Consider the following 27,728-nt stretch of genomic DNA (forward strand, 5'->3'; position numbering starts at 1 on the left):
CTAATGATAAAGTTTTATGAGGAAGACTTCAGGGTGTAATGAAAACATGCAATAAAGGATCTAATACAGATTGGAAGGGTCAGAGGAATAGTTCTCGAGAGGCTTATTTAAATTGAGACACAGGATTTAGGGGCTTTCTAGGTGGCTTCAATGGTAAAGAATCTGCCTGCCAATGCAGGAGACACAGATTCGATCCCTGAGACAGGAGGATCCCCTGGAGGAGGCATGATAACCCAATCCAGTATTCTTGCCTGGAGAATCCCATGGACAGAGAAGCCTGGCAGGCTACAGTCCATAGGGTCACAAAGAGTTGGATACAACTGAGCGACTGAGCCCACACGAACAGGATTTAGGCAGTCAAAGACAAAGAGGATGGTTATTCCAGACATAGAGTTCTAGGCCTTGAGGATGGAAAGAGCTTGGCATATTCAAGAGATGATCAAAGGCATCCACTGTCTCCTGTTGACTCAGAAGAGGAATTGTATCTGTTTGTTCATCATTGTATATATCCAGCCTCGGACATACCTGCTGGCACAAAGGAAGCTCTCAGCAAGATTTACTGAAGGGACAAAGACTGAATAGATATTTTTCTGGGAAATTCATGGCGTAATTTTGAGTCCAGGGATTGCCTGGATGTAGCCTACTGCCCTCCTCTCTGTAGCTCACCTAATTACATTCAAGTCCTTGGACTGTTGGTAATCCCAGGTTACTCTAGGCCACTGGCAGCCCAGCTTTTCCAAACCTTCTTAACTGCTGTTAAGTATCTGAATGGATCCTGACAGGCAGGAAAAAGGAATGTAGACCACTTCAGCCAGATCAGTTCCTAAGCAGGAGAAGTGAATTGGCATTATGACAACGCTAGGACTAACTCTGAGATAGAACGAATATAGCTACTTTGCCAAAAATAACAAGCTGAGGGGGAGGGTGTTCTGTCCTAGAACACATGAGCCCAGGTTCTCTGGGTGATCACTGGGTGACCAAGTAACATGTGATAATCAGGCTTAAAGGTTTAATTAAGAAGTTAAATACTGAAGCACTTCCTCTTTGTAGAACTTATTTCTTCAAAATCAAATTGGAACTTCTAAACTGAGATAATATCACTTCAGGTTGAGTGCATTGAGGAATTTATAAAGGAGAAAGAGAAGGGGAGAGAACTGGATATTTCCCAAGGGGGTGAACTACAGTTGCAGTGGATTTGGAAGGAATGTTTTATAAGATATTTACTATAAAATAGAGGTGAAATAGGGGTTTACTACAATTAAGGGAAGAGAAGGTCACTTAAGTGGGAAGGAGAATGGGACTTGAAGACAGAAGGAAAGAAAACATTTCAGTTATTCTGAAAAGTTAATTTTGAGTTGAAAAGAGCCATAGGTGGTAAAAAGCAATTCATATATAGCTGATTATACAAGAATTTAATAATAAACATGTCTGTGCTTTAAGCTTAAACTTTAGTGAACTTTAGTTGATGGGATTTAATGTTAAATTTGAGGAATTTCATACTGGATGTCAAAAGTCTATTTCCTTACAAAAAGAGAAATACTGTCTGGCAGATGGGGGGGTGCTTTCTCAGAGTTGTGAGTTCATTTTGATCAGCAAGGAAAAAAAGACAACCCATGCCCTCTGATGAATATAAGCTTTTCAGATGTATGTTGGGAGAAATGACTTGTGGAAAACTCTTTTTTTTTTTTTTGAAACACATTCTTTCTTAAGTATTAAAATATTTGAGTTAGATATTGTCAGTGTCACCTGGCTTATTTCCAGGGACTAACTCCTGCAGTTAACAATTGATTTACCATAATACATCAAGTTAATGATAGCTTTGTTAAAATTACAGACTTGTTTCTTATCCTTTAAAATGAGTCTTAACTTTTATTAGTGTAATTTTGTAATTCCTTTTGATATTTGGTATGGGACTTAATAATGAGCTTATTAATAATGAAAGCAAGATCTAAATCTTATTACTTTAAAAGTTTGACCTTGGAAGCCATCTTATTGAAAAAGTATATATTATATGTACAATGTGGGACTTTCCAGGTGATGCCAGTGCAGGAGATGCAGGAGATGTGGGTTTGATCCCTGGGTTGGGAAGATCCCCTGGAGTAGGAAATGGCAACTCACTGCAGTATTCTTGCCTGGAAAATTCCATGGATAGAGGAGCCTGGCCGGCTATAGTCCATGGGGCTGCAAAGAGTCAGACATGACTGAGTGACGGAGCACACTGATATATATATATGTATATACTATATATATATCTCTCTATATATCTGTATATTTATATACTTACCCCCTTAGGAATACTGATGTATTTTATTTTGTTCAGTGGATGTTTGCCTCAAAGTTTGTATGCATATTAGATTATTTGAGCACTCACTTAAAAAGTAAAAAATGCAGAGGAATTTAAAAACATTGTTTGAGCCATTTGATCATATGTCAAATGACCCATTTGTAAAATAGCGTATCTATTCCAAATCATTTTCTATGTTAAAATAATTATATATGTATATATATTATATATACATTGTCTTAGTTTATCCCATTAATATACTGTGAGATTGGTATGTGGGGGTGGGACATAGAATCCTACTTCATTTGAGTAATGAAAAAATTATGGGTCACTGAGAAATGGCATTTAAGAATGGCTGCCAGATATGGTTAGAGAGAAATCGAGAGTTGATGAAACTGGATTAGTGCTCTTTTTTTCTCCCCCAAACACAGTTTAGCTTATTGCTTTTGCAAATTAGGGATTATATCTCTTGATCTTTATTAAAGTAGGATATATGATAATCTAATTTAGTTCAAATTAAAACATGTATGGGTCGGAAAATCCCCTGGAGACAGAAATAGCAACCCACTCCAGTATTCTTGCCTGGAGAATCCCATGGACAGAGGAGCCTGGCAGGCTACAGTCCATGGGGTTGCAAAGAGTTGAACATGATTTAACAACGAAAACAACAACAACAAAATATGTATATATACCCACGTATATCAATATATCTATGTGAACACATACACACAAAGGGTTGGAAGGATGGTTTTAATCTGTGTGTGTTTGCCACAGAAATTCTTGATGCGTCTGGTATGTCCTCATGACAGAGGCAGCTGTAGTAAGATACAGCATTTCAGGCAGCCACACCTGATTGGCTTGCAAACACTCAGTGGTTTATTCATCCCTCACTTACATTTTTTATTATCATGAAAAAATATATATATATATAACATACAGTGGCTTCCCGGTAGCTCAGATAGTAAAGAATCTGCCTGCAGTGAAGGAGACCCAGGTTCGATCCCTGGCTTGGGAAGATCCCCTGGAGAAGACAATGGCAGCGCACTCCAGTATTCTTGCCTGGAGAATCCCATGGATAGAGGAGCCTGGCAGGCTGCAGTCCATGGGGTTGCAAAGAGTTGGACATGATTGATTTGACTTAGCATGCAGTCATGAGGGTGCTTTCTTCACTTCACTATTTAAATCTTCTTTCTTATCAATTCTTGGGTATTAAGTGCATTCACTTTGTTGTGCAACTGTCCCTACCATCCATCTTTGCAACTTTTATATCTTCACAAATGGTTCCATACTCATTAGAGTTTAACTAATCATCAGCTTTTTGTCCCCCACCAGCTCCTGGAAACCACCATTCTCCTTTCTAGGTTCATGACTTTGACGACTCTAGGTACCTCATGTAAGTAGAATGATACAGTATTTGATCTTTGGCTTATTTTACTTGACCTAATGGCTCAAGCCTCATCTGTGTTGTAGCATGCGTCAGAATTTCTTTGAAAGGCTGAATAATGTTCCACTGTATGTATAGACCAAATCCTAATTATCTATTCATCTATTGATGGATACCTGGCCTGCTTCCATCCTTTGGCTGTTGTGGATAATGCTGCTTTGAGTATGAGTTTACAAGTATCTGAGTTCCTGCTTTCAGTTCTGGGTCTGCACCCGAAAGTGGAATTTCTGGAACATGTGGTACTTCTGTGTTTAATTTTTGGGGGGACCTGCCCATCATTTTCCACAATGGCCATACCATTAAAGGAATACTTTAAATTAAAAACAAAAAACAAAAAGTGATTCATGTTGATGTTTGGCAGAAACCAACACAATATTGCAAAGCAGTTATCCTTCAGTTAAAAATAAATAAGTTTAATTGTTAAAGAAACCCCAAAACCAAAAAGCAATCTTTAGGTCTCTGGATTTTTTCTTTTCAGCCACACTGCATTGCTTGTAGGATCTCGGTTCCCTGACCAAAGTTTGAACCTGGGCCATGATAGTGAAAGCCTAGAATCCTAACCACTAGGCCACCAGAAACTCCTAGTCTCTGCATTTTTAAAGTGGACTTTTCTTAAATAGGATGAATATAGCTCCCTTGGGTTTCTTATGTAACTAATAACTCTAGAAAATATGAGCCGTGTCCTTAAAGGTTGTTGGTAAGCACATTTTAAATTAATTAAACTATCTTTCTGCTTCTCCTTGGGGAATTTAGAAGTTTGAAGACATTATGAGAATGACATAGGTGAGTCTTAATTTTTTTAAAAAATATGTAGAGCAGAACATAATTGGGGAGAGTCCCACAGGAATGAAAGAAACAGATAAAATTATCTCAGAATTAGCTAACTTTGCTTCTTAATCTAATCTACCCTCCAGAATGCCGCTATAGTTATTTCATTAAAATTAGTAATATGACTGTTACTCCCGTCACTGGTTTACTGTTTCCATAAAAACTGAGTCTAAATTTCTTTACATGGTCTACAAGGTCCCTCACAATCTGGTGTCACACTTTTCTCTGCTACGTCGTCTTTTACATACCCTGTATCACAGATACATTGGATTATCTCACTATTCCCTAAAACTTGCCTTTTTCCACGTACCATGCTTTGCATATGCCTAGAATGTTGTTTCCTACTGGTACTCGTGCTGATAGACGCACTCCTATTGTCTTTCACATCTGGTTCTACTGTCTCTTCCCAGATGAAAACTACTGCCAGCTTTCCTAGGTTGATGGTTTCATAGTACATCGTTTATACCAAGACAGTAGCATCTACTAAGTTGCATTGTAATTATCTCTTAGCATATGTCCAAAGAGAGATGTGAAGCCCTGATGTGAAGCCCAACCCCTAGTGCTATGCTTAGTCACTTGGTCGTGTCCAACTCTTTGTGGTCCCTTGGACTGTTGCCCGCCAGGCTCCTCTGTCCACGAGGATTCTCCAGGCAAGAATAATGGAGTGGGTTGCCATGCCCTTCTCCAGGGGATCTTCCCAACCCAGGGATCGAACCCAGGTCTCCCACATTGCAGATGGGTTCGTTACCAGCTGAGCCACCGGGGAAGCCCATGAATACTAGAGTGGGTAACCTATCCCTTCTCTAGGAGATCTTTCTGACCCAGATATCAGACTGGAGTCTCCTGCATTGCAGGCAGATTCTTTACCAGCTGAGCTACCAGGGAAGCCCTAACTCCTGGTAGATGGAAACAGAAACACTGAGAGAATTTCTTGCAGGATTTTGCTCACTGTATGGGATGTCTGCCTCTAATAAGTAATCATTCCATCTGTAAGCTGAAATCTTTTTTCATAATTTTAGCAGTTATTAATAGCTAAATATATTTTATCATAGGCAAAAGTATCAAGCAGGCAATTGTTTTTTAGCTTCTTAAACTTTTTTTTTAATTTTGTGTTGAAGTATAGCCAATTAACAATGTTGTGATAGTTTCAGATGACCAGAGAAGGGACTCAGCCATACATATTCGTGTATTCATTCTCCCCCAAACTTCTCTTCCATCCAGGCTGCCACATAACATTGAGCAGAGTTCCATGTGAGAAGCAGGCACATTTTCCTTCAGTTGTTTGCTACAGCTCCATTTCTGTGCAGATTTCTTACATTTTTGGGCATACTGACCTCATCAGTAACATTCTCACATTACCCTGGTTTCCTCCTATCTTAGGAGAAGTATCTGATAAGTTATACTTAAGTGTTGATAACGTAATACATTATTATTCCCAGAGGTGTTTGTATTTTAATCATGGTTCCTAGGGATAAAAATGCTTAATTTAAAAGAGTAAGTCCCCAGTGATAAGAATTTCATTCCCTCTGTCCCTTGGGTAAATGATATCATTTAAGGTAACAAGAGGACTCTATGTTAACCCTCAAATCACACTAGGCAGGCAGGCTTCTAGGAGCACCCCTGAATTTTCAGCACCTCCACAGTGGTATTCACACTGGCAATATACTTCCTGAGGCTGCTGCTTTAAGGACCTCACCCTTCTGGGATAAATCCCCTCCTTTTAAATTTCCCCTTAATCATCCAAAGGTCAGGGTGGTGTGACTTGTTCCAAAGTGTGTTTTCTGCCTCCTTAGCTAACTAAGAATTTATTTTTCAAGTCTTTAGAACTAGAAATAGGGAGTCATTTAATATTTAACCTGGTTTCTATGAATCAGTTATAGGTAGGAGCGAACACTTACTAGCAAACGTGGCATATTTAAAGGATTATCTTTTCCTGGAAGCAAAATACTGCAAGAGTCAGATATTTGAACCCTTTCCAGTCTAGATTACTCAAGAGGAAGCAAACAGCAAAACTCAGTTTAATTGCTTGTTATTTTGAAGAAGGAAATGTTATGTGTATTTTTCTCCCCCAAGGGTCTTGTCCAGGGCAGTATCACTGTGGTGTTTTTGCAGTCCCGTGAGATGTTTCCAACATTTTGGGACTGAAAAACAAGTGAGACTGACATCAGGGTATCTGGACCAGTGGAATGTTTCAAAGTTTATCTAAGTAATTGTTCTTCTCGATCAAAGGACTTGGTATTAGTGGTACCCAAATGCTATTGATATGATGGTCACATAGATGGGCATGCATAGATTTCAGCTTGGATTACGTAAATATGAAATGTTTATACACATGTCCCCTGTGCTCAGTTGCTCAGTCGTGTCTGACTCTTTTGTGACCGCATGGACTGTATCCCTCCAGGATCCTCTGTCCATGGGATTTCCCAGGCAAGAATACTGAATTGGGTTGCCATTTCCTCCTCCAGGGGATCTTCCCAAACCAGGGGTCGAACCTGTGTCTCCTGCATTGGCAGACAGATTCTTTACCACTGCACCCCCTGGAAAGCCTGCTCAATACAGATGTATATATGTGTCATTGTATGTGTGTGTGTTTAAGTGTTTTTAAGTTTTAGCAACTTTATAATGGGCAAGGGTATCACACACACAGACTGAGCACAGAAACTGGGAATTTGGGCTCTTACATAGGTCTGCCTGGGTTAGGGGCTTAATCATACACTCACTGTATGATACTGGCCAAGGTACTATATTGTTTTGTGCCTCAGTCTCCTCCTCTGTAGAATAGAGACAGCAACTCCTCTTGGAGGAGTTGTGGTTGTCAAGTAAATTAATGCATGCCAAGAATTATAACAAGACTTGGCACATACAAGCACTTACGTATTACCTATTGTTTTTGTAAATTATTATTAAATATTGGGCTTCCCTAGTGGCTCAGTGGATAAAGAATTTGACTTCAGTGTATTAGACGCAGGAGGCATGGATTTGATCTCTGGGTTGGGAAGATCCCCTGGAGAAGGGAATGGCTACCCATTCCAGTATTCTTGCCTGGAGAATCCATGGACAGAGGAGCCAGACAGGCTATAGTTCAGAGGGTCACAAAGAGCTGGACACGACTGAAATGATTGAACACATTAAATATTGGACACACAGGTGATTCAGAGAAGAGAAAAGGAAAAAATTAGGTTGTTTTAAGCGAAAGACATTAGTTAATTTTGTGGATGAAAATCATAGTGTTTCTTCACCATTAAGAGATTTTGGTATAAAGAGGGATATGTGTAGGTAGTTAGTGGTTTATTCATTATAATATACCTTGAATTATCCATTTTTGACTGTATTTAAAGTCCTCCCTTTCATGACCAGATAATATATGTTTATGGAATGGTCTCCACTTTGAAACCTGGTTGGCTTTGGAAAATATATGTCTTCTGTTTTGTGTTAGACTTCAATTTTGTTTAATCAGTGTTTGAGAGAAATGGCACTTGTATATCCTTGCTTCCAAGAAAAACATTGGGTGTTTCAGGAAGTGGTCTTGTTTAGTCAGAGGATTATACTTTTTCCTCTGAGTCAGTTCTGAACCTCCTTGATATAAATAGGCGCACTTTTACCCAAACTTCTGCTTTTCAGATCAGATGTTAAAATCGCTTGTACATGCCCATGCCAGCAGCAGGCTTTCATTGGTGTTTCCGCTCAGTCAACACTGAGGGTCTTATCTAATTGTGACTGTAGAAATTCTGCTAAATAAATTCTTTAAAAAAATTTTATTCCAATTCTGTATTTTCTAAATTTGTTTCTATTTTGTATCAAATTTTCTTTAGATGGGAGTCATTTGTGTCACGTGGTCGGTCATCTGTGTCAATCATGGAGGACATTTCTATTGCTAATAGTATCCACTTTGGTCACTAAAATTCTATGTGTTATTTTTTTAGCATGCATATATAAGCTTTCTGTAGCACATGCTTGGAGAAGGCAATGGCACCCCACTCCAGTACTCTTGCCTGGAAAATCCCATGGATGGAGGAGCCTGGTAGGCTGCCATCCATGGAATCGCCAAGAGTTGGACACAACTGAGCGACTTCACTTTCACTTTCATGCATTGGAGAAGGAAATGGCAACCCACTCCAGTGTTCTTGCCTGGAGAATCCCAGGGACAGGGGAGCCTGGTGGGAGGCCGTCTATGGGGTCACACAGAGTTGGACACGACTGAAGTGACTTAACAGCAGCAGCACATGCTTAGTTACTGAAATTATTTTGCTAAAAACTGTACGAGTTTGCCACACCCCAGAGCAATGTCAGATTTCCCAAGAAATATCAGAGAGGTTCTTCCAAGCTACACTAAAAAATGTTAAACATGATAAGTAATTGCCCGCTGTTGACTGGCAGTTGACTAGCTGTTGCTAATGTTGAGTTAGTCAGGAAAACCTTAAGAAAGAAAGAAGTAGGAATTGAGCAATTGCTGGATGGTTGGTACAAAGTAGTGGGTTGGGGCTTTCAGGGTAGGAGCAGAAGCCTGTAGGTTAACCAGTGCAAGAATACCCAGAAGAGCCTGTGGTTCTAGTGAAGCTTTATAGGTGGCAGAGCCTATGAGAATGTGGAAGCCTGGAGAGATGACTCCGGGCAAACTCTTCCTGGTCTTGAAAGGTGAGATAAGGAATTTTCTTTTTGTGTGTGTGCAAATGTAGTGGGTAACATCCTTTATTTTTGTATCATATATTTCTCTTGTGTCCTATTTGATGGACTGAAACTGGATTTTGCCTCAGTGAATTTCATTTTTTAGAAACAGTATTTAAAGAAAGGGTCTCCATCTCTATTTTTCTCCTAAATAACTTCTTCAGGAAAATAAAGGAGATGATAGACGTAGATACAGATATGGATCTCAAGGGACCTGTGGCTTTTTATAATCCTTACGACAGTCTTATCCTCATTTGATAGATAAGTAAACAGAGGCTTAGAGAAGATAATGATTTGTCCAAGATCACAGAGAAATGGAATATCAGGATTTAAACTCAGGACTCCCTAGCCTACATGGGAGGGGAGTTTGGGGGAGAATGGATACATATATGTGTATGGCTGAGTTGCTACGCCATTCGCCTGAAACTATCACAATATTATTAATCAGCTACACCCCAATAAAAAGTCTAAAAATAATAAATAAAATAGGGGGTATGCAGATAAAATTAGTTCAGGGCTGCCTATCTTCATAATTTTTTTTTTGTTGTTGTTATTTCTCTCACAATACCACGGGCTTCCCTGATAGCTCAGTTGGTAAAGAATCTGCCTACAATGAAGGAGACCCCACTTCAATTCCTGGGTCAGGAAGATCCCCTGGAGAAAGGATAGGCTACCCACTCCAGTATTCTGGCCTGGAGAATTCCATGGACTGTATAGTCCATGGGGTTGCAAAGAGTTGGACTCGACTGAGCGACTTTCACTTTCTTTCACAAGACCACAGTGAAAGCATTGGACTATACTCATTGGGCTTCCCAGGTGGCGCTAGTGGTAAAAAAAAAAAACAACACAAAACCTGCCTACCAGTTCAGGAGATGTAGCAGATAGGGAGGGGTTCAGTCCCTGGGTTGGGAAAATCCTCTAGAGGGTGGCATGGCAACCCACTCCAGTATTCTTGCCTGGAGAATCCCACAGACAGGAGCCTGGCAGGCTACAGTCCGTGAAGTCTTAGAGTTGGACACGACTGAAGCGACTTAATACTCATGCATACTCAGTAAGTTTTTATTGTTTCCAGTGGCTCTAGGGGAAAAAAGTACCCTCAAAGCATTTTCCTTCTTGGCAGAAGCATTATTATTGTTAATTTTTAGGAATAGGAAAATGGGTTTTGGATGTTAGAAAATTGCCCCTGGGCAAGCTTGCTCACCCATCTTCTTGGAGAGCAGCAACTGGGTCATCTCTATTTTCTAAAAGGAGATTATCATCATTTGAGTCTCTGTAAGGTTTGCAAGGGCCATGAAATATGTTTAGGGATCACATGTGGACAGAGGTGATCCATACTGTGGATCATTTGTCCACTTAGTTGATGGACAGTTGGTCATTTTTCTTTTTTTTTTTCCATCCTAAGCACTTGAGCCTTGATCAGCGGAGTCTTTGATTTTCTCTCTTGGCACATACAGTTGTTACTGGAGCATGCCACTCAAGTTTCATCCTATTTCCTTCATGGCAGGGAAGCAGGCACATGGCTCTTGACAAAACAACCCTCCCGGAGGTGTCAACAGTGGCAGTTGAGGTTAAGCATCACTCTTGTATAAATGCCGAGTCTCATATCTCATCGAATGCAAAGGCGTGTTTAAAAAATTTCGCATTTCAGCATCCTGGAACGAAGCAGTTCCATTCATAAGAGAGCCAGCAAATGCATTGTATTCTTCCCGGCTAACTAGTCCGTATGCTACTATGTGCTGCTACGTGCTAGCCTTTCCCTTCTCCAGGGGATCTTCCCAACCCAGGGGTCAAACCCAGGTCTCCCACATTGCAGGTGGTTTCTTACCAGCTGAGCTATCAGGGTAGCCCCTTTCTCATATCTCACCAAATGCAAAGACTTGTTTAAAAAAATTCCATTTCAGCATCCTAGAATGAAACAGTTCAATTGCTAAGAAAGCGGGGAGATGCATTGTATTCTTCCTGGCTAACTAGTTCATATGCTACTACGTGCTGCTACGTGCTATCCCCAGGGTATCTTTGCAGCTAAATTATAAAGAAAAAAAAAGGACAACATTCCTCGTGTCACATGCTTTCTTCATAGTCAGGCTTGGGGTTTATGAGGGTAGAGTTCAGCCAGTCCTCAAAGTTACTTATGTAAGGACCACACCCTCCACCAATGAGAAAACAACTGCCTTTCTGTATTCTGTCAGATGGTCTGTGTAGGTAACTTTGTATGACAAGAAGCAGGTAACTGAGCTAATGAGCTAGCTTTTGTCACTGATGTCATCAAGCTAATACACCAGACCTTAGAGCTGCAAAGAGCTCTTGGAGATACCCTAGCTTTCAGCTTGTGTGTGTGTGTGTGTGTGTGTGTGTGTGTGCGCACAGTCAGTTTTGTCCGACTTTTTGTGACCCCGTGTTACAGTAGCCCACCAGGCTCCTCTGTCCATGGAATTTCCTAGGCAAGAATACTGGAGCGGGTTGCCCTTTCCTCCTCCAGGGGAATCTTCCTGACCTAGGGGTTGAACCCATATCTGTGTCTCCTGCATTGGCAGACAGATCCTTTACCACTGAGCCACCTGGGTACTAATTAAGAAACTATAAGTTTATGTGACATGTCCAAGGGCACAGAGTTAGGAATAGTATTAGCAAAGCGAGACATAGTATGGATGGGTTCTTTCTAATCTTGGTGCAGCGCACTGCATGCATGCTCAGTCGTGTCCAACTCTGCACCCCCATGGACTGTAGCCCGCTGGGTTCCTCTGTCCATGGGGTTTTTCAGACAAGAATAGTGGAGTGGTTTGCCATTTTCTTGTCCAGGGGATCTTCCCCACCCAGGGATTGAGTCTGTGTCTCCTGCATTGCAGGCAGATTCTTTAGCGCTGAGCCACCAGGGAAGCCCTTTTTAGTGCTTACATGACACAAATACATGGAGTTTAAGAATTACTTAAGAGATAATACCAAATATAAGAAAATGCATGTTATCAGAAACAATCACCTTTTTCCCCTTGGAGAGTGAGAGTAATATTTTGTAATCCTTAGAAGAGGTTGCTGAGTTTAAGCTATGCTGACACTTAGCAGCTGTTAGCTCTTTTCCCATTGACTTCAGTAAAAGTAAATAAAATTGTTAGAAAAAGCAGCACATGTATTTAAGCTGATTTGTGGAAGTTCCTGAGAGATGAAGGAACTTCCTCCACAGAAGTTGGAGGAAAAGTGCCCACTATGTATGTTTCATAGAGGAAAAATGGAATATCTCTACAGTTTCATAAAGCTTTTTGGGGGGCACTTTTTGGTATCTATCTTTCATATTAATTCTTATGTCCCCATGTTTATAAAAACATACATTGCTTCAAAGTTGGATGTAAAGGTCAGTTCTGGCTTTATTGACTGCAGTTATGCAGGTGGGACTATGTTCTCAGAGAAAGACTCTGTAATAGGTGTGTGTGTGTGTGTGTGTGTGTTAGTCTCTCAGTTGTGTTCAACTCTTTGCAACCCCATGGACTGTAGCCTGCCAGGCTCTTCTGTCCATGGAATTTTCCAGGCAAGGATCCTGGAGTATGTTGCCATTTCCTTCTCTAGGGGATCTTCTCGACTCAGGGATCGAACCCAGGTCTCCTTCATTGCAGGAGGATGCTTTACCATCTGAGCAACTAGGGAAGCCCACAATAGGCATAGACTTTGCTAAACAGAAATCAAGGTGATGTCATGCCCTTTTAGAATTTTGTGATCCTATTGAAGTTCTAGGGTCCATTGTTTTTATCCTGGTACTGTCTTTGCCTTTGTCTTGATACGATTTCTAATAGTCCTAACTATCTCCTGCCTCTACTTTGTGATTATCCAGAATCCAGACCTTTTCTTTCTTCTTTATAAGTAAACTAGACTGTTCTTTTCTATACAAATGTACACAACTCATTTGCAATAAATTTATAGCAAAAGAAAAAATAATCACTTTAATTCTATTTAGATGCTATGTGAATTCAGGTGAAAAACAACCCTCTGACCATTATTTTCCTCTCTGTGGTAGAGTGGCTGAATTTATTCTGTGTCTACTGCTTATTAACTTAAAATTTTTTTTTAATTGAAACATAGTTGATTTATAGTGTTTCAGATGTACAGCAAAGTGTTTCAGTTATACATTTGTATATATTGTATATATAATATATATTATATATATATATATTTCTTCTTTTCAGATTGTTTTCTGTTACAGTTTATTACAAGATACTGAATAACATTCCCTGTGCTGTATAGTAGGTCCTTGTTGGCTATGTAGTTTATGTATAGCAGTATGTACCTGTTAATCCCAAATTCCCAGTTTATCCCTTGCTACCCTTTCCCCTTTGGGAACCATAAGTTTGTCTAGGTCTGTGAGTCTGTTTCTGTTTTATAAATAAGTTCATTTGTATGTATTTTTTTAGATTCTTACTTCCTGCTTTTTTTAAAGATTCCTATTTAGATAACTACTTAGTGACATTGGCATGTTATTTAACTCTGTTGGAGAAAGCTGAGCGAGGAAGAATTGATGCTTTTAAACTGTGGTGTTGGAGAAGACTCTTGAGAATCCCTTAGACTGCAAGGTGATCCAACCAGTCCATTCTGAAGGAGATCGGTCCTGGGTGTTCTTTGGAAGGAATGATGCTAAAGCTGAAACTCCAGTACTTTGGCCACCTCATGCGAAGAGTTGACTCATTGGAAAAGACTCTGATGCTGGGAGGGATTGGGGGCAGGAGGAGAAGGGGATGAGAGAGGATGAGATGGCTGGATGGCATCACAGACTCGATGGATGTGAGTCTGAGTGAACTCCGGGAGTTGGTGATGGACAGGGAGGCCTGGCGTGCTTCGATTCATGGGGTCGCAAAGAGTTGGACACGACTGAGCGACTGAACTGAACTGAACTGAACCTAGCCTAACTCATGAGTACTGCGAGCATAGTAATGGTCCCTACCTTGTAAGTTTGAAGTGACAATGAAAAGAAAGTAAATAGATACAAAGCGCTCAGAGTTGTGACTGGCACATCATGCTCTCAGACTGTTAGTGCTGCTGCCGCTGCTTCTCTTCCTCTTTGTTCCATCACTACTATTACAGTAGCAGTTTAGTTCTCTTAGTGCATTGACCTATAAAATCATTTGGCTTAAACAGGGGAACAGCAATTATGCTAGCTAAACAATATCAACTTTATTTACTAAAGAGCTGGAATCAATTTGGGGGCTATTTAGAAATATTAAAATAAACTTGTGCTTGTTATGAGTGCTGCCTTTTAATGACATCCAGTCATGCTCCTCCCCATTTTTTCTAACTCCCTCAGCCTGTGGGCCCATTTCCCAGTTGCTCAGAGTTGGAAACTATGGGAATGGAAAGAAAGAAATGCAAATGTGGCATTACCAGCCTTGTGATAATTCCCTCTTCAAATTTCTACTTCCTTTAGACCTCAAATAGCCTGCTTCCCCAAACAGATCTATCTTCACCTCACAAACAAAAATCCACACAATGTGATCCAGGAACATGACAGCCTGAAGTGATTCTCCCTTCCCAGGCTGACCCAAACACCTTTTTTCACTTATTAATTCACTGGAGAGTTGTGTTTGCTCTCTTTCTGTTCCAAGTGCTCAAATCCAGAATTTAATACCTGGAAAATATTTTTGTTTTTTGATTTATAAATTGACTGTGGCCCAGTAGTGGACATGTTGCTATAAAAACTTCCATTTCTGGCCAAGTAGTAATAATAGTGCATTTGTTTCTCTCTCATTTCCTGGGCTCTTAAATTTGAAGTACTTTCAGTTACCATTTTGTAGATTTTACTGCCTTTGTTGTTCAGTTTCTAATTCGTGTCCAACTCTGTGACTCCATAAACTGTGGCATGCCAGCCTTCCCCGTCCTTCCCTATGTCCCGGAAAGTGAAAGTTGCTCCGTTGTGTCCGACTCTTTGTGACCCCATGGACTATATAGTCCATGGAATTCTCCAGGCCAGAATACTGGAGTGGGTAGCCTTTCCCTTCTCCAGGGGATCTTCCCAACCCAGGGATTGAACCCAGGTCTCCCACATTGCAGGCGGATTCTTTACCAGTTGAGCCACCAGGGAAGCCCACTGTGTCCTGGAGTTTGCGCAAATTCATTTTCATTGAGCAAGTGATGCCATCCATCTCATCCTCTGCTGCCCTCTTCTCCTTTTGCCTTCAATCTTTCCCAGCATCAGGGTTTGTTTTTTTTTCTAATGAGTCAACTCTTCGCATCAGGTGCCCGAAGTATTGGAGCTTCCACTTTAGCATCAGTCCTTCCAATGAGTATTTAGGGTTGGTTTCCTTTAGGATTTACAGCTTTGATCTCCTGCTGTCCAAGGGACTCTCAAGAATCTTCTCCAGCACCACAATTCAGAAGCATCAATTCTTCGGTGCTCAGCCTTCTTTATGGTCCAACTCTCACATCTGTACACAACTACTGGAAAAACCATAGCTTTGACTATACAGACCTTTGCTGGCAAAGTGATGTCTCTGCTTTTTAATACGCTGTCTAGGTTTGTCATAGCTTTCCTTCCAAGGAGCAAGCGTCTTTTAATTTCCTACTTTAGTTTTTTCAATTCTTCTTTCCTATTATCTTTTATTTTGTTTAGTTTAAATTCAGATTGTTACCTGGAATAGGGTTAAAAAAAAAAAACAACATTATCATTCAGAGTTATTTTTGCATGTATTTGCCAACAGGGCATTTTTTCTGTTCATCACTTTTGAAACACTGAAAGCACTTTCAAAAACATGCATAAATTCTTTGTTTTAAAGTTACACTAATTATCCTAGGTTTTAAGTGGTGAGATCCTGAAATAACATTTTCAGAATGGATCTCTCAGTCCCATCCTTGTCAGAATTTTGTAGCTAGGTTTGACTCAGTCTGACTTTATAGATTTATAAGTTGTTGTTCAGTTGCTCAGTCATGTCTGACTCTTCACGACCCCAGGGACTGTTGCACACCAGCCTCCTCTGTCCTCCACCTTTTCTGTTCTTTTTCTTCTAAGCAATTAACAAATGATATATTACTATATTTGTTATTTTACTTATTTCATTCTGGCTTTCCCACTAGATTATAAGCACCATGAAGAAGCACCACTAAATTAAATTTAGTAAAATTAAAAGGTGGCTCAGAGGTTAAAGCGTCTGCCTCCATTGCGGAAGACCTGGGTTCTATCCCTGGGTTGGGAAGATCCCCTGGAGAAGGAAATGGTAACCCACTCCAGTATTCTTGCCTGGAGAATCCCGTGGACAGAGAAGCCTTGTAGGCTACAGTCCACGGGGTCGCAAAGAGTCAGACACGACTGAGCGACTTCACCTTCACCTTCACCTTCAGTAGTACTAGGTACACTTCAGGTGTTTAATACTTGTGCCCAGCTACTACACTGAATGGTGATGATATTGTTCTTTTTCATCAATGCTGGAAGTTTTATTTAACAGTGTGTATCTTGAGTACCAGCAACTATGGAATGGTTATTAGTAAATCCATGTGAAGGAGCAAATGCATGAATGAGTACTGTTATTGACTTGTGCCGAAAAACATTGGATGAATCTTGTTTGAGTAATTATTTAAAAGGTCATTTTGGCTTTTAATTCATGAGTGTTGACGTAGCCCCAGCCAGCTTCAAAATACCAGATTTGTCATTAGTTAAATGAAAGTGTACAACAGTGGTTAAAAGTATGACTGGCAGTCAGTTCTTAGTGGTAGCACACAGCTGTCATGGCCGAGTTACCTTTACTTGTAACTTTCGTAGGTCCCAGATTTCCTATTAAAATAGGGATAATAAAACTCTTATAACCTCATAAGGTGGTAAGAATTTAGTAAGATAATGTACAAATAGTGCCTGGCACAGTGGCTGACACCCTAAAGTGCTTAATAAATGAGCATTATTTTTTTTACAATAGTAAACAGATATATGTCTGTTTTTGAAAATGTCCATTTTGTTATAATTTGGCAGACGTTTTTTAAAAGTAGTACTGTCTACAGTCAAAGGTTATGTTTACTGTCTTTTAAGTATGAAATTTCATAGCCTTGATTTAAAAATTTTTCCCATGGGACTTAAATTTTCTTCCTTTAATTTTTATGACTATAAAAATATCTAATCTCTGAAGAAAAGAAAGCTTCACTCTATTTTTTTATAGGCAACTTGAATTTTAAAATGAATGCACAGATATCTCTTGACTTGTTTGAGGGGAGCTCACAAAGAATTTGCTCCCAGATACATTTATTTTAAAAGGCATCTCTTTGGGAAAAACTATTTAAAAATCTGTTTAATTAAAATGAGTAAATTAGTGGTTATTTACTTAAGGATAAATTTCAGGTTTCATTTAGAAACCTAACTCTGTTGTGCTATGATTTAATTTCTGGAAAAATAGTTACAGCATTTTTCGTTAACAATAATACCTGATTTAGCTAGAGATATTGCCTCACTTTTACATATTATAATGTTTCTTTCCTGGAAATTGAAAATAGCATTTGTTGTTACAAAAATAACAGGCAGTTAATTGTATACTACCAAAATATCAGCTGACTTTTTGTAAAGTGAATAACCTTCATTTTTGTGTGTGTGTGTGCTTTTACTCTGACTTTTATGGTACTTTTATTTTTAGTATAAACTTGTACTCATATTTCGTAGCCACCTTAACTTCTCAAGTTCATATTAGAGGTGACTTGAATTTTTCTCCTAAGTTTTTCATTAACAGATATCTGTCCATTTTTAGGCCATGAAAATATATTAGATACATAATATCCTAAATAAGAAAAGAATTTGAAAAACAATAGAAAAAATATAATAAAAAATTTTAAAAAGGGAGAAAACACATTTTAGGATATGATAAGAAACCACAAGTCAAGCCATGTTCCTTTAAAAAATTTTTTAAATTTCTTTTTAATTGAAGGACAATTGCTTTACCATATTGTTTCAGTTTCTGCCATACATCAACGTGAATCAGCCATAGGTATACTTATCTCCCCTCCCTCTTGAATCTTCCTCCTGCCTCTTAACCCATCCCACCCCTTGAGGTTGTCACAGAGCACCTGATTTGAACTTGCTACATTATATAGCAAATTTCCATGAGCTATCTAATTTTATATACAAGCCGTGTTCTTAGGTACAACCTAATAGTAATAAAGATGACATTTTTGATTTTAAAAAAAACATTAGAGAAGCAGATTCAGTTCAGTTCAGTCGCTCAGTCATGTCCAACTCTTTGCGACCCCATGAATCGCAGCACACCAGGCCTCCCGGTCCATCACCAACTCCCAGAGTTTACCCAGACTCATGTCCATCAAGTCAGTGATGCCATCCAGCCATCTCATCCTCTGTCGTCCCTTTTTCCTCCTGCCCCCAATCCCTCCCAGCATCAGAGTCTTTTCCAATGAATCAACTCTTCGCATGAGGTGGCCAAGGTATTGGAGTTTCAGCTTCAACATCAGTCCTTCTGAGGAACACCCAGGACTGATCTTTAGGATGGACTGGTTGGATCTCCTTGCAGTCCAAGGGACTCTCAAGAGTCTTCTCCAACACTGCAGTTCAAAAGCATCAATTCTTTGGCACTCAGCTTTCTTCACAGTCCAACTGTCAGTCACATCCATACATGACCACTGGAAAAACCATAGCCTTGACTAGACGGACCTTTGTTTACAAAGTAATATGTCTTCTTTTGAATATGCTATCTAGGTTGGTCATAACTTTCCTTCTAAGGAGTAAGCGTCCTTTAATTTCATGGCTGCAGTCACCATCTGCAGTGATTTTGGAGCCCCCCAAAATAAAGTCTGACACTGTTTCCACTGTTTCCCCGTCTATTTCCCAGAAGCAGATTAAGTACTACATTTATTCCGCTTCTTCCAAAAAAGATGACAGTGAAGCGATTTTAAAAATGCAGAAACTTGGTAAGCCCAAGGGACCCTGGAAAATCCAGAAATGATTGTAACTAGCCTACACATCCTGAGAAACTGAAACCTGAGCCTCTAGGGAGAGACATTGAGGTTCACATCAGAAAGGCTCAGCAGTGAGGGTGAGGTGAAAACAGGAGGAAGAGGTGGCAGTGTGTTTCAAGAGAACTTGGACCCCAGGTGCCTCCCCACTGTCCAGTAGGACTAGAAGTTTACTCCCTGGAGAGTGTCAAGTGGAGAACTCATGAGTGGGAGACACCAAGGCACAGATGGAGGGTAGAGGACTAAGTGCAATACTTAATAAGTAGTGAGACACCCTCAGGGTATTTCAGTTCCTCCCCCAGATTTTGGAAGTCAGATATGTATTCTCTAGGTATGAAACCAGAAGATGCTTTGAAGACTGATCCATTTGTGCAGAGGACTTACAGGTATTAGTAGTTGGGGTCTCCAAGTGGAACAGCCCAGCCAGATCACTCTGCAGTGAAGCCCACCTGTTAACAAGACCCACCCATTGACACAGACTTGGCAGTCAGCTTTTTAGTGCTCCATCTTTAAGGTGAGGAACAACCAGTGATCACCAGACATTTGAAGAAATCCGAAGACCAAAACAAACCTAGATTAAACAAGGAAATTGACAGAAACAAAGACAAGGGCGAATAAAAGTTTAAAATACTGTTGTTAATATTCTCAGAAATATCAAAGAATACACTGCAATTAGGAAATACGAAGAGGTGCTTTAAGGAAAGAAACATGTAGGGCATGAAAATGTACTCCTGAAAATTAAAAATTGATGAAGAACAATGAGAAATTAAAATGTATTTTGAAGATAAAGTTGAGGAAGCCACTCAAAAAGTAGAACAAACTAACAGGAAATGGAAAACAAAAGCGAATAGACAAGAAAATTAGAGACTCCATCCAAGAGGTCCTATTCTGAATAATAAGCTTTTTTTTTTTCCTAAAGAAAAATTTTAAAAATGTAGTGAAGAAACTGTGCAAGAAATAACTCAAAATTTACTAGAATTTAAGGAAAATGATTTTCAAATTTAAAAGGCTTATTGAATTTCTAATATATTAAATTTTAAAAAACACTCCTACACTGATGTATTCATGAAAACATCAGGGGAGAAAATCTGAAGATCGCCAAATTCCAGAACTTGCAGAAAGAAAAAAAAAAATAGGCCCTTATAGAATACTGAGAATGACCCTTGTCATCTCAGGAAAAACAGTGAAGACACAAGAATAATGCCTTCAAAATTACAGGGCAAAAATAATTTGCAGTATGAAATTTGAAACTGAGACAAAATATTGATCATCTATGAAAGCAGACTAAACACATTTATAGTTACATAAAGCTTCAGAAATTACCTTTCTCATCATACTCTTTCTCAGAAAGTTCCAGAAGTATGTGCTTTTCCAAGATTTAACAAAAAAAAAAAACAAACTTTAAGAAAGTGGGAAAGTTGGGATCCAGGAAACAAGGATCTAAGATAGGAGAAAGATGAGGCTAATGAAGGAGAAGATGTTGAATTTGGGTACCACGATGAAAGCCTGCTGGAGGCTTAGAGAGTCATCAGTTCTGATCATGGTAGGAATATATAGAGATCAGAGAGAAATGCCCACAGAAAGAGGAAAAGGATAGTCTAGATGGTGTTTAAATGTACTGAAAGAAGACCACCACTTATGGTGGAGAGTAAAGGAATGAAATTAATAAAAGTACATAGGAGAACTAAGGGTCAAGGGTAGGATAATTATTAATGAAGAGAAAAGAGTGTACAAAAAAGGAAATTTAACCCCGGTGTACTGTTAGTGGCAATTGCACAGACACGATGAACTGAACTTGCTGCTGCTGCTGCTGCTAAGTCACTGCAGTCATGTCCGACTCTGTGTGACCCCACAGACGGCAGCCCACCAGGCTCCCCCGTCCCTGGGATTCCCCAGGCAAGAACACTGGAGTGGGTTGCCATTTCCTTCTCCAATGCATGAAAGTGAAAAGTGAAAGTGAAGTCGCTCAGTCGTGTCCGACCCTCAGCGACCCCATGGACTGCAGCCTACCAGGCTCCTCCGTCCATGGGATTTTCCAGGCAGGAGTACTGGAGTAGGGTGCCATTGCCTTCTCCTCGAACTGAACTTGGGTCTAACCAAATAGATATACATGTAACTTTGCCTTCTGTGGTGCTCATTCTCATCGTATCTCCAGCTTCATTCCTCCTTACGCCCTCCCTCTTCAAGTTATTCTGCAGCAACTCTGAACTCCTGGTGGTTTCCTAACTGTATGAAGCTGACTCTTATCTTCACTCTTCCCTTTTCTCTTGTGGTTTACCTGGTTCATACATCACGAACTGAAGACCGGAAGGCTTTTAGGATCTGAATGCCCTCCCCTTCTCAATAGGAGGGGCTCACCTAGTCTTCTGCGCTCTGCTTGCCACATTGTATCATAAATGATCCTTTTCATGTCTCTCCCGCACTGTACCATACATTTCTAAAGGCCTTTATCTTGCCTTCTTTGATTTAATCCTTTGAGGGAGGTTTTGTTCTGTAGACTCACCCCTAATCTAGCTCTCTTGAACTCTTTACTGTGCTTTGCCTTACCTGTAATGTGCTCATTTCCTAAATATGCCTTTTCCTTCGTTTTTTTTCCCCCCTCTAAAATTTCCCCATCTCTGTAAGATGGACACGTTTTCAAGGAAGGCTTTGTTAGTGTTGGATATTCTGTGAGTTTGATGGGGTGCCAAGGGTTATTTTCTTAGCAGGAGTACCTACTATTGAGCAGTTATTTTCATATTCAGCCAAATGCAGGTGATCACTGGAATTGACATTTTTTGTTTTGACTATTTTCTGTTGCATCACTTTCTAACAGCATATTAGGACTGCTTCTGTTTCTGAGGATAAATGAAAAATAGTATTTTGAAAGGAGTGCATTTTTGTATTTGTCAACAAAATATTAAGCTGTATTGAATAATAGGAATAAGAAAAAGTTCAGAATGGTTTGAGAGTTTTATCTTATCTGCCTAGTCATGAACTTGCCATGGGCTTATAAAGTTATGTATGTTTAAGTGGATATGCTCTGATACCTAGAGCAGTACACAGGGTCTTCTATCAGAGTGAAATACCTGCCCCCGTGTAACCATTATGCTGATATTTGGATCTGTAAAACTGTGTCTTGCTAAAACAGATCAAACAAATTGAAATAATGAATAGTCTTTGATAAGATGTGAGACTTCCATGTCTTCTTATCAAATTAATGTTTGAGTGATATGGCAGACAGGGAAAGATGAAATAAGATGGGAAGTAGCATCTTTTAATAATGTATCTGAGAAGCAGAGTAGGGGTGATGTGACCATGTGCATTATAATATATCAGTAAGCTCATCTGATCTTCACTTGTACTTTTTTTTCCCTAAAGTCCTGTATCAATCCTGATAAGTGTTCAACTTAAACATTTTTACTTCTGATAACCTAATAACTTCTAAAACCTATGTATTTATGTTTTGGAAAAGTGGGATGAATTCAGCACAGCATTTGCTTAAAGGTGGCATTTCCCATTTTGTGGGTTGTGACCATTTCTAAAATTATGTTGTCTAGTTTGTAAACCATGGGCTCTCTTAAGGAGCTGTACTGAAAATTTAGAGCTAATTGCCTGCCATGTTCTGTTTATTGTTTAACATCCTTTGCTCTAGGTAATGCTGAGGAAGGTAATCTTGGCAACAGGGTAGTTAAATATTAAAATGTTATGTCTCATCTGTGGGTCAGAGCTCTTTTCATTGTACCTGTAAGGTTTTATGATTTACTATTTTTAGGGACCATTTAATACATCATAATGAAATTTGAATTCAGGAGTTTCGATTTCACTAAGGATAATTTAGAACTTTTTTTTTTTTTTGTCTTTCTCTCCACCCAGCTGGGTTGCATCAGACCCAGATAACTCTTTGTTTGCCTTTGTTAAAGATATGTTGACCTGCATTAATTTAGTATAGGGCACTACCATGGGAAAAGGACGTTTAGCAATTAAGATATATCATATATTATATGAAGTCCTGATTTCCTCATGGCTTTTGTTTTGTATTAGTCAATGGCACCAAGTTTAATTTTGGAAACCTTCTACCGAGGTTCGTACAATATCAGTGAATAGTAACCCTCAAGGCTGATGTACAAGAAGAAGAAATTTGAAAAAAAAATTATTGGGGGAGGTGGCAGGTGGGGTGGGTGAGATGGTCTTCTTGACTTCTTTTTCCAAAATGTTCTCTGAATTCTGCTCAGTTGAGGAATCAATTGACAGAAGAAAAATCTGTATTTTTATTTGTACCCTGAGAGAAAATGTCCCCAGTGAGTATTTTCCCGCCTCTTCTGAGAATCCGTGCCCAATAACTCTTTACTTCTGGGAAGATTGGAACGTCTTAAATAATGTTTACTTTTTAAAATTCTGATCATCTTTTGCTGGTGGTAGCCAGGGGTTTTTGCTAAGGGCTATAATCTCTCTCATGCCCTGATTTTAGTAGCTTTCTTGGTTTTGTTTTCTAGTTCTTTTCTCTCTTTAGCAGTATTCTTTTCTGGGTGCCTGATGTCCTCTGCCGGCATTCAGAAGTTGTTTTGTGGAATTTACTCGACGTTTAAATGCTCTTTTGATTAATTTGTGGGGGAGAAAGTGTTCTCCCCATCCTACTCCTCCGCCATCTTGGCTCCTCCCCTCTAGCAGTATTCTTTACCCAGCACAACTGAAGCTTAACTCAGATCTCTGGACCACTTGAAATAGGAGTTTTATAGGGAATGAATCATCAGGGCTTTTTATTTGGTGAATCTAAACTTCTTTTTTGTTTTTCCATCTTACCGGTTTAATATTTAAAAAAAAAATAGAATAAATAAAGTAATGGTGGGAAATACACACAAATCTCTATGTAGAATAATTCATAATAATTTGTGTTGATAGTTCTTCCTCAAGGAGATGGAGCATCACTGTCCACCCCTTAAGAGTGTTCTATACATACTGACCTCCTTCTCAAGAGGGCTTGTGTAATGGTGGTGAGGAAAGTCACTTTATCATGGGGAGACCTGACAAATGCTGCCAAGGTCAGCATAAACCATGTTGAGTCAGGGTAGCAGCATGTACTAGTCTTGGTATGGTGTGATGAGAATGGCACATGTCTCTATGTCTTTCTTCCAAAATCTATAACTCCATTCTAACCATGACAAAAAAATCAGTCAAACCCCTATAGAGAGACATCCTACAGAATAGCAAAGTGCAGCACTCCTCAGAAAACTGCCAAGGTCATCATTGCAGGTTGAATTGTGTCCCCCCAAAGGAAATGTTCATGTCCTACTGCCCTGTACATACTAGTGTGACCTCATTTGTTTATTTTTAATTTAAAATTCTTTTACGTTGAAGTATGGTTGATTTTATAATGTTGCATTAGTTTCAGATATACAGCAAAGTGATTCAGTTATATGTATTCTTTTCCCATATAGGTTATTATAAAATATTGAGTATAGTTCCCTGTGTTTGCAGTATGACTTTGTTGGTTGTCTGTTTTATATACAGTAGTGTGTTTATTGGCACCCCACTCCAGTACTCTTGCCTGGAAAATCCCATGGACGGAGGAGCCTGGTAGGCTGCAGTCCATGGGGTTGCTAGGAGTTGGACACGACTGAGCGACTTCACTTTCACTTTTCACTTTCATGCATTGGAGAAGGAAATGGCAACCCACTCCAGTGTTCTTGCCTGGAGAGTCCCGGGGATGGGGAAGCCTGGTGGGCTGCCGTCTTTGGGGTCGCACAGAGCCGGACACAACTGAAGTGACTTAGCAGCAGCAGCAGCAGCAGCAGTAGTGTGTTTATGCTATTTGATTCCTGGGTTGGAAAGACCATCTGGAGGAGGGCATGCAACCCATTCCAGTATTTTTGCCTGAAGAATCCCATGGACAGAGGAGCCTGGTGGGCTACAGTCTATAGGGTCACAGAGAATTGGACAAGACTGAAGTGACTGAGCATGCATGCATAGTGTGTTTATGTTAATCCCAAACTCCTAATTTATCCCTTTCCCCTCTCCCCTTGAGTAAACATAAATTTATTATGTTTGTGGGTCTGTTTTGTTTTATAAATTCATCTGTATCACTTTTTTTAGATTCCACATATAAGCAATGTCATATGATATTTTGTCTTTGTCTGGCTTACTTCTAGTGTGATAATCTCTAGGTCCATCCATGTTGCTGCAAATGGCATTATTTAACTCTTTTTATGGCAGAGTAATATTCTACTATATATATACATTTTTTTTAATACACTACATCTTATTTATCTGTTCATCTATTGATGGACATTTAGGCTGCTTCCATGTCTTAGCTACTGTAAATAGTGCTGAAGCGAACACTGGGGTCTATGGATGTTTTCACATTATGGTTTTCTCTGGATATATTCCCAGGATTGGGATCACTGGATCATGTGGTAGCTCTGTTTTTAGTTTTTTAAGAAATCTCCTTATTGTTCTCCGTAGTAGCTGAACCAATTTAGTTTGTTTGTGAACCCCTCATTCAGATAGGGTCTTTGTTGATAAACCAAGTTACCATGAGATCATACTGGATTGGGGTGAACACTAATCCACTGACTGGTGTCCCTATGAAAAGAAGGGGATTTGGACTCAGAGACACAGCAAGCAGAGGTCATATAGAGGCAGAGACAGAGACTGAAGTGATGCATCTACAAGCCAAGGAAAACCAAAGGTTAGCAGCAACCATCAGAAGCTAGAGGAGCAAGGAAGAATTCTTCCCTGTAACTTTCACAGAGAACTTAGCTCTGTTGACACCTTGATTTTGGGCTTCTCACCTCCAGAACTATGAGAGAATAAATTAAATTTATGTTGTTTTAAGTTACCTGATTTGTGATAATCTATTATTCCAGCCCTTTCAGTCATCAAAAGCATGGAAACTTTGAGAAATGTTCACACTCTAGAGGAGCTTAATGAGTCATGGGGACTAAATGTAATGTGGTATTGTGGATAGGATTCCAGAAAAGAAAAAAAAAAGTAAAAAGATGAAGGAACTCTGAATAAAGTATTGACTTTAGCTAATAAAAAATGTTGATACTGATTCATTGTGACAAATATACCATATTAATATAAGATATTAACAAGGGAATGGGGAATTCAAGAATTTTCTGTGCTATCTTCATAATTTTTCTGTAAACCTAATATGATTCAGAAATTTAAAATTTTATTTCAAAATACTGTAGTTTTAATAAAAGGCTGCAGTCTTAATAAGACTTCAAGTGTATTCAGTGGACTAAATAAGTCTCTTTAAAAGGGTGGCAGGTGGTGAGGAGGCACTAGAATCTACTTTAGCTGATTAATTACATCACAGGGTACTTTTGAGTCAAAAATTTCCACTGCTAAAGTATATGCCCCTTTAAAAGTCAATTTGTTGTGGCCTTTTTCACAGAACTAGAACAAAAAATTTTTTAATATGTGTGGAAATACAGAAGACCTCAAATAGCCAAAGCAATCTTGAGAAAGATGAATTGGAAGAATCAGGGTAACTTGCTTCAGACTATAGTACAAAGTTACAGTCATCCAAACCATATGGTACTGGCACAAAAACAGACATATGAATCAATAGAACGATAGGTTAGAAAACCCAGAAATAAACCCATGCATCTAACATGAATTCAGTACAACAAAGGAGGCAAGAATATACAATGGAGAAAAGACAGTCTCTTCAATAAGTGATGCTGGGAAAACTGGACAGCTACATGTGAAAGAATGAAATTGAAACATTCTCTGACACCATACACAACAGTAAACTCAAAAATAGTTAACAACCTAAATGTAAAATGAGGCACTATAAAACTCCTGGAGGAAAACATAAGTAGAACACTCTTTGACATAAATATCAGCAATATCTTTTTAAATCTGTCTCCTAGAGTGATGGACTGGCACCCCACTCCAGTACTCTTGCCTGGAAAATCCCATGGACGGAGGAGCCTAGTAGCCTGCAGTCCATGGGGTCGCTAAGAGTCGGGGATGACTGAGCGACTTCACTTTCACTTTTCGCTTTCATGCATTGGAGAAGGAAATGGCAACCCACTCCAGTGTTTTTGCCTGGAGAATCCCAGGGATGGGGGAGCCTAGTGGGCTTCCATCTATGGGGTTACACAGAGTCAGACAGGACTGAAGCAACTTAGCAGCAGAGTGATGGAAACACAAACAAAACAGAAAGTCAGTTTATTGTAGCAACCAGTATATAAGACTGTAAGTCCACTATTAGTCATAGAGATAATATAATGTGGAAGGTACACATTCTGATGAAAGGTTTTATCAAGCCTGTATAGGGAGGGTACATGTAAAAAGGAAAACTCATACATAAATAAATATATACAGATTTCACTTTAAATTCCTCATACCACTTGTGAAATTTCATGGAAACCTTGCTCAGAAATTGTTCAAGATCTGATCCAACCACTCTCTCTTCCCCATATTCCCAGTAGCAACTTCCATGTTCCCGTTCAGGAATTCCAGTTCCAACTGCCTGACCTGCTCTCTTCAGAGATCTGAGTCCCAGATCCATAGATTTGGGAACTCTTTTATTGTATTTTTTCAAAAAATTTATGGGACTATAGTTGCTTTCAGTTCAGTTAAGTTCAGTCGCTCAGTCAT

The 27,728-nt window shown here is 39.4% G+C and overlaps 1 protein-coding gene across 9 annotated transcripts in view; it reads left to right on the top strand.

The window, feature by feature from the left end:
• EPS8 (EGFR pathway substrate 8, signaling adaptor) overlaps window positions 1–27,728 on the top strand; it is a 197,247-nt gene that overhangs the window by 86,527 nt on the left and 82,992 nt on the right. For 2 of the 9 annotated variants that reach the window (XM_086404091.1, XM_086404090.1), the window contains exon 3: window positions 3,617–3,677. The exons of the other annotated variants lie outside the window; for them this stretch is intronic. The gene's annotated coding sequence lies outside the window, so the exon portion shown is untranslated. The remainder of the gene's footprint in view (window positions 1–3,616; window positions 3,678–27,728) is intronic. 9 annotated transcript variants of the gene reach the window in all.

This window comes from Bos grunniens, chromosome 5 (assembly GCF_055505025.1).
Source record: "Bos grunniens cultivar Pamir isolate PY7600 chromosome 5, Bosgru_T2T1.0, whole genome shotgun sequence".
In the NCBI taxonomy this organism is placed as follows: domain Eukaryota; kingdom Metazoa; phylum Chordata; class Mammalia; order Artiodactyla; family Bovidae; genus Bos; species Bos grunniens.